This window comes from Venturia canescens, chromosome 6 (genome assembly GCF_019457755.1).
Source record: "Venturia canescens isolate UGA chromosome 6, ASM1945775v1, whole genome shotgun sequence".
NCBI lineage: Eukaryota > Metazoa > Arthropoda > Insecta > Hymenoptera > Ichneumonidae > Venturia > Venturia canescens.
This window is the reverse complement of record NC_057426.1, coordinates 10,402,612-10,419,740: the sequence shown is the minus strand read 5'-3', so window position 1 is coordinate 10,419,740 and position 17,129 is coordinate 10,402,612. Positions and strand designations below refer to the sequence as shown.

At 42.2% G+C, this 17,129-nt stretch overlaps 1 long non-coding RNA gene across 2 annotated transcripts; it reads right to left on the bottom strand.

The window, feature by feature from the left end:
• Positions 1-589: 589 nt before the first annotated feature.
• LOC122412424 (uncharacterized) lies at positions 590-15,151 on the bottom strand. Of its 2 annotated transcripts, XR_006261340.1 has the most exons (5): positions 15,041-15,151; positions 6,506-6,728; positions 6,023-6,176; positions 5,724-5,868; positions 590-941 (listed from the first exon to the last, which is right to left on the bottom strand). It is a non-coding gene; the product is annotated as an uncharacterized lncRNA (long non-coding RNA). The 2 variants fall into 2 exon arrangements; XR_006261341.1 differs by lacking the exons at positions 590-941; positions 15,041-15,151 and adding an exon at positions 5,490-5,626 and having other exon boundaries at positions 6,506-6,834.
• Between the last annotated feature and the right edge of the window lie 1,978 nt (positions 15,152-17,129).

The window sequence follows — 17,129 nt, the reverse complement described above, 5'->3', positions numbered from 1 at the left end:
CGGAGTAGACAATCTCTGGAGATCGTTACCCGTTTTTTCACTCGTCGCTCCCTGCCACAATTAACTCCCTTCGAGCGCTTCGAATTGAACATCTCAGACTTGGGAATCGTATTTTCTCTATCTCTCTTTTTTTCTCTCTCCATTGCACTCGGTTTACGACCCACCCGGCACTACGACCCCATATTTTCCTCTCTCCTGGGTCAGCACGCGCTCAAATTCCCCTCCGTTGTGCCACAGATTAACTATCGCTTTCTCCCTCCCACTTTAAGCTGCCATAACTCCGTATATTGTAGGTGATTTTCTAGCTACGATGTTACACACCATGGACGAGCTAACACCCGAGGAATATCGATCAAAGCCTGAGAGCAGCAACGTTGCACTTCGGAGCGGCCCACCATGTTATACGGCAAATTGTGTTTCCATATAGATCGCACTTCAGTTGTGGCAAACTGCAAATAGTGCGCATACACTGAACATCAGCAACGCTCATCTAATAAACTTGTCCCGTTTATACACAAATACGCGTCGACTCTTATCACTAACGAGCTTTTTGTTGCTTGAACAAAAAAGTTGCAAATTGACATCATAGTTCCATGCAGCATCTGATATATTTTTTTTTTTCTTCACTTTTTTCAATTTACAACCAAATTCGGCCTCTGTACAAATCTGTATGTATTTAGAACTTTCCAAAATATCGAAGAATCTCATAAACTATCAGTGTGACAGGCTGCTGATAATGAGGTATTTTTTGGGATTTTTTTTTTAACGGCTCGATCAAATTACTTGAAATTTTGTGTATCAATTATTGAAGTAATAAAGTATATAAGAAAATTTTTATTTTTTATTTTTAGTACGATTTTATTGGGCAGAGGAGCGTCTCTGAAAATGACGTCTCAAAAAGACTCCCTGACGGTTGACAGCATAAGTGCCCCAGCAAGCATCTGAAATAAAAAATTTAAAAAGATCATCAAATTATAATGGTACAGCTATTGCAGCATCGTAGGAAATTTGAAAATTTTGATTAGAAAAAAAACGGCGGCCATTGAAAAAAAAAATCGAATTTTACACAAAAGTTTTCTGAAGAAAATTCTTTATGAATGATGTTAATTCAACAAATTTTGACGGAGTTATGCTGCCAGGTCAAAAAACATGGTTTCGAGAAAAACGCGTTTAAAGTTTTGAGAGGATTAAATTGAATGATGTTACTTAAATATTAATAATAAAACGAGTTCTTGCCGATCAGTCTGCTATGCCTGTACCATACAGAAGCTGTTTTGCGTCCAAGCTTTTTTGTTTTCACACTGACATTCCCCCTTAAAGTACCAAAAACCTTCCTCAATTTTCGTTACCTTCGACTTTTTTGATCGATTTTCTTATTCAGATCGAATGCCAAATACTTTATGAGATTCTGTTTAACATTATTTAAAAAAAGACTTCAAGTTTCCATCACTCAGATCGGACCAAGCGATGTTTTTATTAACATTATTAGGTAACTCAATTGAAAATGATAGAAAGCACGAGAACGTTGACGATTTTCTATGTTCTTTTCCAATTTTTTTTTCGTCATTACGAGATTATTTTACATTAGTAAATATAGTCAATTCAACTCAATTGCACATTGTAGTGCATGCGTAGTAATGGGTAAAATGATTAAAAATGAACGTACACTATTTACCGTATATTCATGAACTAACAGTTTGAACGAATAATTCTGTCATTAGTGATTAGAACCGAAACGTGTAACTCGCTTGAAACATTTGAAATGTTCCATGGTTTTAATGAATATTAAAAACAGTAAAATTTACTAGCATCACAATCCATAAATCTCTACCAGATTTTCCGTTAGATTTCCGAGCACAGATAAGACTGAGATAGCAAAAAAGTATTGTTGGAGTAGAGAAAAGGAGGGGAGGGTGAGCGCACTAGCAATATTTTCTTGTGCTCACTTCTATGCAAATGAGATAGAATTTTTCAAAGTAAATCATGGGGCTTTCGGTACAGAGGTTCAAAGCGAAGAATAGGGGTAGGTCGGGGCTGGGTGTGTACGAACAGGGAGGAGCGCAAGGGTTGCTGACATCGTTCCGCCATATATAGCTTGTACGTCTGCCTCCCCCATACTCTCGTCTTTCCCCTCGTCTCTCTTTCTCTCTTCTGTCTCACTTTATTTCGCCATCTATTACTCCGTCCCTTTCCGTCTTATCCCGAACGGATTCTAAGCCGAACACAGATCAGCACTAACCCCAAACTCGACTAGGATCCCCCTGAAATCGGAGGGTGAAATAAGGGCGCGGGGGATGTAATACGCTCGTTGAATATTTTAGGGAGCAATTTCTAAGCCCTCTCTCGTCGCTTCTTTTTCACTCTTCATCCTTCTCTCTCTTCTTCTGTGAAATTGGAGAGAAACGACGCGTGCGTCTTGTTTCAAGGACGAAAATGAGAGCTCGCCTCTCTGTCTGGGACAACAGAAGACAATAAAATTAATAGGCTGGTGGTCCTGGCGTACACTTGTGAGGCCGAACGAAACCCTTCGTCCAAACTTCCTCCCTTCAACAATGTACCGTGCCAAAACGTGTCTCTAATACTCCCTGCCATTTCCTCCCCTCGTACAAGGACGAGCATACATATTATTTTATATTATTCTAAAACTATATCTATATATTTATTCAAACTGACTTTTGCCACGTTGGAAAAGACCGTGAGCATTCGGGGTCGAAACCGCCACCCGAGGCAAAATAAAAAAGCAACTTTTCGTTCTCACATTTTTCGCGTTAATTGTTACGCATATAAGCAGTGCCCGTTGGAACACAGTAAACTCTGTTAATCAGTCATTTATACCCAATCCGCCGAGAAGAGCACATTTTTTTACCCCGTATAAGATGGGCAGCTTCAAATTAAGTTTTTTCTCCTTCGCGTTTAGAAGCGGTGGAATATTTTTACAAATAAAGTAGCCCTCGATTCGCACTCTTCTTCGAAAGTTACTACGATCAGGTTACTACTGTATCACTCAGCTCATTTATTTTATGTGTCTCTCACTGTTGTCATAAATTCTCATACTGTTCATGTTAATTAAATTACATGAATCCGACGCGAAGCTCAATTCAAAGCGGAGCGATTTTTTTCTTGTGTCATCAAAAGCCAGTGAAAAAAACCGCTGGGGTGGATCTCATTCGTAGAGAATTAAAGGGAGGAATAATGAAGGGCGTGCAGGACGCACGAAAAAATCTGCATTATACAATTCTCAAGCGGTTATTTTTTTACCTCTTTCCCTCATCCTCCCGTCTCTCTCTCTCTCTCTCTCTTTCTTTGGCTTACGTTTGTTCGTTCAGTTTTTTCGCCAGAATGCGAAAGAAACCGCTGCTAAGCCGCGATAAAGCTTTCCGGTGTTCTCGTATTTAATCACAACGGCAAAAAGCAGAGAAGGAGAGAGTGGGAGAGAGGAGCGAAGAGGGAGCAAGGGAGAGAAAGGTGTAAAATTTCGTCGGAACAATATCGACTTGAGGGGGATGAGAGCGAAGAGGTTTCCGTGGAAATGCGAGAATAACGGGCGACAGGAGACAAAGTTTTTCGTCAAGATATATGTACAAGATGTACGAGGAGAGCCCCGGAAGAATAATCGGAGTACTTGGGAGGGCGAAGAACGCAAAATTACGCGAGAGTATAATAAAGGAGTGAGACGACGCCGAAAGAAAGAGGGAGCGCAAGACAAAGTAAGAAAGAGATAAAGGAAACGCGATAAATGCACTGTAGACCAGAAAAGTCGCAGAGCTGTGCAAAAGGGGGTTGAAAAGAGTACGGAGTCTAACGAGTTTAACGAGAAACTCGTCTCGACGAAGGGAAAGGGCGCAGTCACCGTCATATTTTCGAAGAAAACGTACCGAGCTTGTTCACTCTTTTGTGGACATAAATGCTTTGGGTGGTTTTGGGATTTCAGTAATATGAATTAAAAGAAAAAAAAAACAAGAAGAAGAAGAAGAAGGAGAAAAACAAAATAAACAGAACAAAACCTTCGTAATGGTCGCGACGCGAAAGTAAAAATTGGTGATGCGGTTCGTCGACATCTGCGACGTCTCTGTGTACAGAAAAGAAAAGAGAAAGATGTGCTGGTTTCTTCGCGACCCAACGAACCCTTCCTTTCCCCCCACCCCCCCCCTCCCCGCCCTCGCCCTGCTTCATTCCCCTCTCCCACACGATTCTTCGTTCTTATCTTTTTTCCTGTTCTTTTTTTAACCCGCATCACTTGGTAGGGATAATAAGAAGCAGGTGGTGGCGCGTGCTTCGAGAGCTTCGGCTCCATCCGTCTCTCCTGCTCTCCAATCGTATACTGGTGAGACAAAAAATAACGCGCGGGAATGCAACACGAGAAGAAATGTTAAAAAATGAGAAGTGGAGACGCGAGAGCAGCTCTCATTTCGGTGCTTTCGTAATGTAAACTCTCATTTTTTGCCCCTTAACGTCCTTCCGAGCGAAATTGAGCCATTTGCTCAAAGTTACAGAATTACGGAAGAACGGAGATTAAGAATTCGACGTTATTCCTTTGCTTCGTCCTCCCGTTTCTGCCGAACGATTTTTCAGCCCTGAAAGCTTGGATGCTGGGAAAAATGGTTTGCTGCATAATTGGAGACTTTAAAACCAAGTCGTATGTGGATAAGCCAACACAATTTTGTAATTTTCTATTTTTACAAATGTCATTGGTCGTAAAAGTTGTTACAAGTCTGCTTAAACTCTCAAAATCTTTCTACGCTTTGCTCGTTGACGCTGCATATATTTGAGGCCTTAATTTTCTTCGGACAAACGCTCTGACAGCATCGCAAACGCAACGCGAGCCGAACGTGTACGATCAATCAAATAAGTCAACGTGATCGATAAAATGCAAATAATGAGAGAGATGGAAAGATTAAAGGCTGCTGACTGCAGTTGGTCATTGGCCTGGATTCTGGCCAGACCTCGCTCGAGATGCCGACGCTTATGTCACGCTTGAAGCGCGATTCTTCATCGAAGAACAATGCACATTTTGGGCTGAGCCACGAGTCGAGGGTCGCGTCAAGATCACTGCGTTAAAGCTACATGAAAAAATAATAAAAAGGAATCCTCCGAAATGCGCGTTCGTCTCGTGCCGGAGAGAAAGAAACGCCTAAAAACATAATAACAGTGATGCTCGTCTGGACCGAAAGAAAGAATAGACGGAGGAGGAGGAAACGAAGAGGATGGAAAAATGATAAAAAAATGTGAAAGGAGCAAGGGGAAGGAGGATCCAACAAAAAATGAGGATAAAAATAAGGGATGTGCGTGTGAGCCTGGGTCGATGCTTTGCAAGGATGAAGGGATACAGGAGAGCACCGGAGAGCACCTGCCACGCGCACTCGGGGCACCCGCATATGCACATGCAACGGAATATAGCGTGCGATGCACCAGCAGCTCGTGTCTCGTCTTTCTCTCCGTTCTTCTCTCTCTCTCTCTCTCTTTATCCTCTTTTTCTAACCTTCCCCTCACTCTTTCTCTCTTATTCGTTCTCTTTCTTCGTTCGGCGACGGCTTTTCTTCCTCTCGCAATTCTGAAAACGGGTCCCGGGCCACAGCATGCAACAGCAGTACATCGGAGCACACGCTCCTATACCAAAAGGTGTACCCTAGGGAGAAAGAGGAATAAGAAGGGCAGGTGTTGCCAGGGCGGGCTCCCAGTCTCGTGGCTCTTTATCTTTCTCGCTCCCGCTCAACGACTTTTACCTCTTTCTCACTCCGCGAACATCACTTTTTCGTTCGTACGCCTTGCAGCTGCCTCCCACCTGGAGCCTCGAAACTGTGGTGGTTGCGTTCGGTGTCCTCGATCATCGTGATTATGATAGTTTTCGTTCTCGACTTTTCCTTCCTGCTGCACATTCAACAGCTCATGAATGAAGTTTTTCAGAAAAAAGAAAAAAAAAAAAAAAACACGATCTCAACAACACCGTTTTTGGACACTTAATCATTCGTTCCAGGTGGCTCAGATTCTACGAATGCCTGCATTACGAAACGAAAGAATTTACCTTTCTTTGGATCTTCAGACAAATTATTGAAAACTCGATTCCAACTTTCCGACACCCAATTAATTCTTCCAGGTGTTTAGCACCTCGCAAAGTTTGCATGATGAAATTTCGTCCTTTCCTCGTCGCAACTTATTCAAACAAACTTCTCGGCAAGCTATTTCGAAATTTTCAACGAATTTGTGTTTGAGATTAAAATTATTATGATTCCAGGTGATTTCAGTTCTTTCGAGTTGTGGAAGATTACATGAATAACCTTTTCTAGACACCCAGAGATTCATTACTGGGCGCAGAGTGTTATGAAGTTTAGGAAAATTTCAATTCGTCCAAAATGCATGGGAGCGACCGCTCCATCACTCAAATTTGCCTACGTATCTCATATCCAAATCTAATATTTTTTAAGGATAAGAATTCTAAGTGAAAATGTAAAGTAACACGTACGGTCATTGATAGAATCAGTAATTTAAAAGGAAAATGAACATTTACCTGCGTTGTGTCTTTTAATGAAGTCCTTCGCAGGAAAAAGGGAAGGTCGGCCATCTGGTCAATCCAAACCCTCGAATTTGGACGTTGCAGGAGGGAAGCAAGGTGGGCAAAGCGAGTAAAATGCCTCTCGTGCTTCGTGTCAAGAGCGACAGAGGGAAACACGTAGCATAATGATTTTAGAATGGTCCTTCTCACTCCTCGGTTCTTCTAATGGCCCACTTAACTGGTTAAAAGAAACACTTCGACGCGATCACGAATCCATGAACTTTATACATAAATACAGAGCACACACATGCATATGAGGAAAAGGTAAAAGTGCAGCGAAGGAACCTTATGTTGAGTGACACGAGCCACACGCTACTGCCAGGAAAATTGCCTTCTCAAACCCTTCCGGTGCGTATTTACCTCTTATTTTTGAAAATAGTATTTTCATGTACGATTAAAACGAAAAATTGTACAACAACAGCTGAAGAAAGAGCAACGTTTTTACGAGGGGCCACAAGCGGAAGTGTAGGGGCGACCGGGGCTAGTTGCGGCCAACGGGACAAGTTGATTAAAAAACAATAACATCCAAACCACGGAATGTAAACGTATACGCCCGGTTGATATAATTGTTCACTATTTTCTCATTTATATGTGTCCCAACGCGTCGGTGCGACACGTCGTTTAGGAAGAGTAAAGAATTTTCATAAATCCAGGTACAACACCAAATTTTTACGTCGATCTTATCCATCTCCTGCTGCCTCGTTTTTTTCCAATTGTTAGAATAATCCTCTACATGAATGTTCACATATTGAACTATAATTGTGCACAGTATTTTTCTCAATTATCGCTATGATTTGCTGGTAGAACGTTTTGTTGCTAAAAAAAAGCAGCGTCGGGTAAGTCGGCCAGCAGTGGTATGGGGTTGGCTGACACACGTGTCGACGTACGTGGATGCTCTAAATGGGCCCACTCAAGGTGTGCCAGTAAAAATATAATATTCTATATGTGCAAAAGCTGCAATTCTGATTTTTATGACGAGGATGAGGATCAAATGTTCCTTTTTCTCACACTTATGGAGAAAAATGATCTTTACATTGACTTATGTCAACATTTTGTATGAATTGTTCGAATCATCAAATAAACAATATTGATGGCTATCTGTTTTTATTTATTTCACTGATACGTAGTTAATTATCGGGTAAAAATAGTACGGTAGTCAACTTGCCCCGAGCGCGGGGTCGGTTTACACAAAAACAAGCGTTCGTCAAAAAAGCGATTCGGTAACTCATCCCGTTTTGAAAAATGAAAAAATTCAAATTTCCATCTGAGATAGAGGAAGGTTGCTTCTATTCGAAACAACCATTTGGTTTTTGAAGTTGTCTTTAGTTCCTTGTTTACAAGCAATAGTTTGAAAAGTTGGCCAACCAGCCCCGGCCTCCGCTGCAGGCCTTAAACGTTATTTTCAATAATTTCAACAAGAAAACTAACTTCGGTTCACGTTTCTTATCGTAAATTTCAAATTTATATCAATGAACGCGATCTGCAAAGTCATCGGTCTGAACTGGGCAGGGTGAGTCGTAGAATACGCCTAATCCATCAGGTCCTTTTACCAGCTTGGGGAATGTTAAGCACTTGGGCCATTTTGGATTTTCGGAATAATAGCGAGCAACTCCACCCCAAGACATTTGGAATCGCTCGCTTGGATGATTCCGTTTTTCGTAGTCTAAAAGGGCTTTCCAGGTATCGTGAAGAAACGCCACGTGCCGTCACACACATGCTCCAGTACACGAACGAGAGAACACGCGTGCCATCGCCCATCCCAACGAACGAAACGTTCCCATTTGCCTGTGTGCCGGTGTCTTTTGTCAGTTCACGGTCGTTTGCTACGGAGCATGTGTCACCTGCCCGATTAACGTTCTTATCTTTAAATTAACGATCGTTCGAAAGACTTTAACAGCCTCTGAAGTTAGCAAGTGCTAGTAAAAGGGTCCGCTTTTACGGCTGATCTCTTATTTATAGTAATCTGCATTCTTTCTAGAATATTTCGCAATGAACAAAAGATGTTATAAAATAAAGAAACTTGTTATTTGACAATTGGCTCATTCTTTGATTCGATGAGTATTTTAATAATAGATAAAAAAAAGGACGAAGTAAAGACGTTTGTTTACTTGGAGACAGTTTTTCTCCGACGAACGGAAAAAAGGACGTAAAGTTTATGTCATGGAAATATTCAACAATCAGTTTATCTAATATCGATATTTTGTGTTATAATTACTTCTCCACCCTTAAAATTGTACTTGAGTTGCCAAAGAACAAGAAAATTTCTTAACGTGATCAGATTCACATCTGTGTGATCAAACGAACGAGTGATGAAGATTAATTAATGGATTACATTTTTTTCTTCACTCGAATTACAGTTGATCAAGATTTCGTCAGATCATCTACTAAAACTTGACGTTTTTTTATAATTCACACTTTTATAATCATATTGTATTCGTGTGTGATAATCTCTATGCTCTATTCGATTGCTCACTCATGTTTTTTCTCTAATTCAATAAAGTTCCTCCTCAAAAACTATCTCATCGATTGTCTCAATTCCAGCATCATCATTACATCTGAAAATGATCTTATCGTGTGCGATTAGTCTTGCTCCGAATCAATCATCATAATATTTTTCATTCTAATCACTGAATCCTAATGAAATTCCTATTTGCCTTTCACAAATCACACATTTTCTTCAACCAAAAGGGCTTCATTTCAACATACAGTGACAAACTACAACGTTACGAAAGTAATAAAACGAAAAGACGACGGAGCAAGGGGATTTATAGTGATCGAAGGTCACGCCGATCAAAGAAATTGAAAAGTGTTTTTTCTAACCACAAGACCTTGGGGTATGCGGAAAAATATTCGGTTAAGGTGCATCGGAGCCATTTTGCAGTGCTCAATCCGCCGCGCAATTTTCGCGCACTACTTCCATCACTCACACCACAAAATGACCGCGGAAAATGATTAATTAATGACCCAGCGTAACTCCCTCCATTTTGCCAGGTTGTTTCTGCTACGTTCTCAGCAAATTACATGGACGAGGCTCGTGCGCGCGATCAATGGACCCACTGGATCAACTCGAGAGTTGCAAATAATATTTACTCATGTATTAAGGAAAGTTATATCCAGCACATGTGCGGAATCGTGTCGCACGCTATAGGCAACAGAAACCAAGATGCCAAGCACCAAAGAACCTTTGCCGCGATTCGAGAATAATTTCCTCGAGAATCGTGCATTCTCAACGACTCTTTTTTCTCTTCACTCGGATTCACACGCACGCGAGAAGGCTGAGGAGACTCGATACATAGTAATCTCGAGGGGATTCGAGCTCTGAACGACTTCTGGCCTCTAGCCCGTCTTCTGCTCACCGTGAATCCTTTTCTCTGGGTCTCAACACTCCATATCTCTTGAGAGATATTAGCAATCGATTCTCCAACGTGCTTCAACTCTGTTTCATGTCTGTTGGTTCCCCTGCTCGCTGTAAGCGTATCCGAGAATTCACGATTCAACAAGTTCAAGATTAATTCAATAAAGATTGTTTGAACTTCGGATATAACTCGTCGCGAAATAGCGAGGAAGAAAACTGCACGATTCGCAACGAGTGTCTAGAAAGAAACCGTCAACTGTTTTGATCTTATTCAGAATTGAAAATTTTGAAAAAGTCTAAGTTGGAATTAATCGCTTCGAAAATCATGATTTACTAATTTCTCGACAGAGTTCTCTCGTTTTCTGTATAACACGGATTACGAGAATGGGGACGATTTTTTCGCCCCCTGGATTTTTAATATAAGCAACAAATTTTCAAGTGATTTTTTTCACAAAAACATTTGTTGTGCGAGACGATAATTTTTTTTTCGCCGACCATCGAAATTAAGGCGGTGGAAGACACAATATTTGCAATGATTCAGCATTATCATTTCGTTTTTTCAACATTCCATTGAGCTCGAGCATTCACACGTTCAAGAGGAATATGTCGAGTCTGCTAGCATGCGCGAACCTCGAATTCCTCCCTGACTGTACGCACTCCGCGTCTCCGAGGCACGTACAGATAATCAAATCTTCTGCAATTAATTAAAGGAGTGTCCAGAAGGGTTCACGGGTTAACGGTCGTTTAATGTGCTTAACGCTGGTGAAATGATTAATAAATGAAGGTGAATATCATTCTTCGCGCTAATAATTTATTTTTCGCGTTATTCGCATATCTTATAAATTTTTCCAGTTCTCGTATTCATCGATTGAATGACATGAGACAGATTTCAGACAAATGGGTTTCCCGTGGGCAGTTTCAAACAAACATTGAACCAGGATTTTTCTTTTCTTTACGAAAGAATCTCGATCCGCTCTAGTTTTGGAATCCTTTCCTTGCCTTTTTCATCCTCAATCTCTTCCCTTCGTTCCTCTTTTCGGTAAGGTCCTCGTGCAAGAATGATGAAATCCTCCAGGCGAAGATCATCCTCCTTTGTTCCTTGCGAATAGAGCGAGCGAGAAGAAAGACAAAACGCCAGGTATAGTTTCGGTTTCGTTTCTCGGCGAGCCCGAAACGAGGCTGTACGATTATGGGAACGAAAACGCTTGAGATACAAAACGACGAGCAGGTATCGAAAATCCCTGGGCTAACGCCGTGCGAGATACATGTACACTGGGGCTGTTCCTTGTTCGTGTTCCTTCAGCATCATTGCCAAAGTGATCCACATCGTCTGCCGCAGACGAAATCTCGCCTCGTTTCTAACCGAAAGAAGCAAGGTCACGTTGCTAGCTTTTTTTTTTATTTCGGTCTCCTTTTTTTCGAAAGTGTCCATCCCTTTGTGCGAGTTATTTTCTCAACTTCGTCTGGATAAAACGGTCAGGAAATTTCGTAATTTTTGCTACTTCCTGAGCTTGAGTGAAATTATCGTTTCGGGCGGAGCTATCGGAGACCTCGCTTAAGCAAGCCCGAAGGAATTTGCTCCTATTTTCGTAATTCCTCGACGCAGCATGGTGTTTTACGACATCTTGACCTTCCCTCACATTTCTCGTGTCAGTTATGAAAGTTATGGCGCATTCGTCATTGTATTCAGGTCGTGAGTTTTGTATAGAAAACTGCATTTTCTAAGGGACAAGGAAGCTGTCGGCGTATATACATTCACGATAAACTGCAGACACTGTTTTACGGTGGAGCACTTATGTCGCCCGGTAGAGTGAGCAATCGCAAAGCTTTTAGGTATAAAAGGAAAACCGATGAAGTTTTATAGCTCGAGAAGAGGAAGAGCTGAAACTTTTCCACCCGGCAATTTCTTCGCCGCGCAACGATGGATACAAAAATTACCGAGTTTTAACGTAAATTATATATACGTTTCACCCTCTCCTTCGATTCTTTCCGCGACTCTGTCCCTTTTCTTCCTTATTTTCAGCAACTATTTTTCATTTTTACAAAGTGGAAAAGTATCCCAAGTTTTTTCACCAACCCCATCTCTTCGGTGCCCCCTTTTTTCTCTCCCATCCTTGATAAAACCCTCGACTCGTATTTTCACCCTCGACAAGGTTGGTTAAACGCGAGCACATATGCCAGACAGATGAAAAAAACAATAGTATAAGAGAGTTATGAAACATGGAAAAATATGAGTGCGAAACAAAACGGCGAAGAGACGCTTGAGCCTATGCGCGTCTATGTATATTTCAATCGTTCCCTCTTTGGCGTCGTTGGACCGATATGTTCTTGTCATGCGAGAAGATTTACTTAAATTATTTATTTATATTTAATACATATGACGCATCCCAAGAGTTAATCCTGCCCGGAATCGATGCTAGGAATACTACAAGTGTGGAAATATATTTCAGCTTTTCCCTAGCGTTGGCTATTTTGGTGAAAACCTGAAAGTCTTTCCATGCTTGACTATAATATTCAGCAGCAGTGAACATACCCAAGCAACTCCGAAGTATTCGAGCAGAACAAATACGCTTACATTAAATCGCCGCGGCGGAGCAAAATATATAGGAAACTTTTCCGGTGTGCGCGTACACGCAGGATCATTTGTTAAAAGGGGAAAACTCAGCCGAGTCTCGAATGATAGCTGTACAATGCGCACAGTCATACGCGTTTATGTGCGTAAGGAGGGTAAATAAAGACGGCACTAAAGATTTCCATTCCGCGTGGAGCGTCGTGCAGGGGCCATTCGAAATGAAGTGGCGCGGATTTCTTTTACCAACTGGTTGTTCGAAGCCGCGTAGTTCATCAACGGCGAGTTTGGAAGTTTGTTGGCTCCTCTGCCCTTGATAAACAAAACTTGAGTAAACAAAGATATTTAAAAACTCGACTTTTTGACCGACCCCGATAAGCTTTATGTGTGTTTTTCGAAAACTTTATGAATTTATCAATATTACGAAAAATATTAGCAGAATCGATGAGAAATGAAATTTCGAATTTGTCGACGCTTGGAACGAACGAGATGCTGCATTTATTATTGTTAAAATTCGAAAATTCATTATTTTTTATTATCCAGCACGTTTTTCCAGATATGCGGCTATAAAAAATATTCCCCTCGTTATGAATCGTGTAGTATCATGTGGAATATCCGGTGTGTATCTTTTGAGAAACGATGGATCAAGAGAAGGGAAGAGGCAGGAAGGATTGGCAAGCTACACGCACATCAGTTGAGAGAAATACACGAGTGAATGCGCGAATTGAGCCCGAGGCTCTTCTGCGAGTGAAACAGTGATAGATATGAGATTTCGAGGGCTGCACATCAGAGGGTTGTGAAACAGTGAAGGCAGAGGAAAAGATCGAGAAAAAGAGGGAAGAGTTCACCCTCTCTGCAAGCAAAGCAAAGCAAAGCATAAGGAAAGGCAGAAGAAAGTGGATAGAAAGAGCGAGAGGGAAATATCGGCGAGGAGATGAATCGAGACGACTGCGAGGAAGCTTTGCTGCTGATGGAAAGTATCACGGGGTGTGTACAATAGCAGGAGCAGGCTAGACAGCGCACACAGGAGAATCCTTGAGCACGAACGCTTTTATTCCCATCAGAATAAACGATCGATCGACCATGGACAAAATTTCACTTGAGCTGCAATGTGCATATTTAGACCTTGAGTACTGGTAAACGAAGAAGCATCCAAATATTGGGATCACAGGGGCGGAATCGGTCCTTGAAAAATTGTTCAAAAGCTACGTTAATCAATAAACCTTTTAGCTGCACTTCTCCAAGCTTATAATATTCAACGAGAAGTATCATTAGGAAAGGGGCTCCCGAAACTCGTGTTAATTAAAATTTCCTTCTTTTGTAACGGCATTGGATAGGCGATACTCGCTGATCCGCATTGCCCAATCAAATTTCCGGTAGACTGAGCGACGAACGGAATTTATAAGCGGCGAAACAGGGGACGAGAGAGAAAAAGACAGAGAAGAGGGAAAGAGAAAATGAATAGAACGAGAAAAGTGTAGAGAGAGAGAGAGAGAGAGCGAGAAAGAGAGAGGGAAGGAGGGAGACTAAAAAAGAGAAAGAGAAAGACAGAACGTGGAGGTACACACACACACACAGAGGAAAGCCTGCGAAACGTTGGATCGTTCGATGCTGCCGGTAGCAACGACCCTGGATGCATCGACTCCTGGGGTTTGTTCGGTGGCAAGGGTGAATGGGGCGGGTACAGGACTGAGGGTGTGTGTATCCGCATACATATATTCATTAATATATACCTACATTCGTATACATTCAAAGCGATATATACAGACGAACGTACAAGTATAAGTTTGCCGGTGGGAGGATGGAAGACGGAGAGGGTGAACTTATCCAACGTGAGATGAGAGTGGGACAGATTGGCGAGAGTCCGAGCTAGTAAAACAAGACGGAGAAAGATAGAAAGCTTGTACTGAGAGTGTAGACAACCTCTACACACAAGTTCCGGGCTGCATATACAGACCTAAATACACAAGTCAGTGAGGGCTCGAGAGCCTCCCTCCGTGTACAGGCTAGCAAGCAGCTCTCTGTCTCTTTTCCTCCGAAGCTAGGACCACACTGCGATATACCCAGGCAACGAGATGAGCGGAGAGAGAGAGAGAGAGAGAGCGAAAAGGTATCTAGATGTAACGGTGAGGTATACAGAATACATAATGAATGTGTGCTCTCACACATGGCCGAGAGTTTATACATAACATCGCAGCGTGGCCGGCTAGCTTTTCTCGTTTCTCTCTGTCTCTCATATTCGCGCAGTTTCTCCGGATCTTTCTGTGGAGAGTGCACTCTTCCCTCGGCATTCAGCATCCCTCGGACGATTTCCTTCCCTCCAAGGATCTCCCATAGCTCCCTTTCTCTCGCTCTCACTTCACGTATAGGTATAATAATTTGGTGTCCAAGTGTGTGTATATACATGCACGTTTTTGCTATAGTTTTGCTACGGTGCTCGTGCAACTTCTCTCAGCTCGCTCAGGCTCCCTGCTCCCTCGCTTTTTTCTCCATCCAACGGACACACTTCTCCCTCTGATTCTCCTCTGACTTTCCACATATATATTTATCTGTATATATAGCACACCCTATTCTCTTTCACCCCCTCGCAGCAGCAAAAGTCTCCGTCTCTGTTCGCCTCTCGCGAGCGGCCCCGACTACGACCGCCGACTACTGGCGAACCGACTCGCACACTCCGCTCTCGGTCCCGTTTTCTCTCTCGGTCGCTGCTTCGGTCCTCCGCTCCCTCGCGCTATTGATCCCGCAGCATCCACCGCGAAATAACGACGTACGCTCTCGCCAGTACGCTCGTTCGTCGTCGTAGTAGTAGTGCCTCGCTCCCTGCTCTCGCGTCGCTCTACGTCTCTCCGCTTTCCACAGCCAGAAGGGCGCTTCTCGTACGAGTCGATCGACTCGTAAACCACCGTTTAATGCAACAGCCCGGCCTAGGCCAGGCAAAACAAACCCGTGCAACGTTGCGATGCAACCCTGCTACGTACACGCTCCCCTCCCATCCCGTATCACCTATACGCGACTCCACTTCCCTACGGAGACCCTTTCAGTACACGCTAGTTCACTCAGAGGCCGCTTTATGCGAGATGAAGCTGTAAACTTGGCCTGCACTGTATAGCTCCGTTGAGCATTTCAACGCCCTCTTTCGTATGCATTCACAACGAGAGGAACTTCCTGACCAATGGAAATGGGTGTAAACTTCGTAATCAATGTGCCTTCACGGATATTATCTCTCATTAATTTCATACTCGGCGTGTTAACAATGCACGGAGAGAAAAAATGGTAAGAATTGCTGCCGTGGTATTGGGGTTCTATATCGCCCATTTTTAAAGTTTTTAATAATGACAAAATATTGTCATTTCCAAGTCAATTCTGCGAATGATAATTTTTCAATTGCGTATTTTGCTGTGACAAAGGTTTAAACTATGCTATGTTTTCCTAAGATAGCTCACCAAGGAAACGTTGTAAAATTTATGTTGACTCGATGATCAACTTGTTTTCACAATTGAAATTTACAGTTTAACATAGTGAAATTTGAGGAGCTCGAACACGAGGATCGGTCATACGCCAAAGTGTTTAGAAATTTACTATGGTAAATAACAGAATTTCCATAGTAGTTTTTAGTGAAATTTTCTCTCCGTGTACCGAAGCTACAACGAAACTTTTCTATAACCCAGAACTATCGAGCTACTGGCTTTTCTTACACGAAGATTTTCTTTTATTTATATAGCGCGACGAAGAAAACTTCAACCCGGTTTATTTAAGCGGAAATAATTCACATTGGTTTATCGTTTACCGTTGTCGCGTGTTGAGCAACATTTTTAATATCGCCGCCTGTACGCGTATATTTCGATACATTTTTCTTGATTATTCTGAACCACGTATTATAATGATTAATGTACGTCAAAGATAACATCGTCATCGCTTCTATAGCACCGAATGACCGAGGGAAAACATCACTGCTCGCGACCAATGGGATGACGATACGTGTGAACTCGAGGATTTTCGATGGATCAGCCGACTCCTTCGTCTTTCAGCGTTGCTATGCTATTAATATATTGTCCGTGGAGCAAAGCGAGCAGCCCTTCGAATATATTTTCTCGCCCTCCTTTCAACGCTTTTTTTTTATATACCTATATTATTTCGGCTCACAATGCACGACTCCGAGAGACACCATTTATCGCGTACTTCAGCCTCGTTTTCAGTTCAGCCGGCTCCGTTTATTTGTTTATTTGCAAATGATGTGAGGATTCGTTTTTCGAATTTTTCTTCTGCGGTCTTAAAATGGGAAGATTGATCTTCGTTTCTTTTACGTCGATCCCCGCGGCGGCAGGAAAATCCTCGTTGAAGAATCACCATGCGTAGAATCATGTGCGAATTTTTTGTTCATTTCATCTCGCACGACTATGCGAACACTAACATTCGATAATCGTTTTTACTCTGTTTTTTCATTATCACGAAACATCCTTTTCCACGATTCTTCATTTTTGTTACAATTTCACAACACGATTTACTCGTTTTGTTATTCGATGTATCGAGCTTCTCTTTGAAGTTGATGTTGCAAAATGAAAAAACATTTATTTGATGGAACATGTTCGTTCCCATTCAGACAGGGCGGATCACTTTCGCCATTGCAGCTAGACGTTCGGTGCGATATGGATACG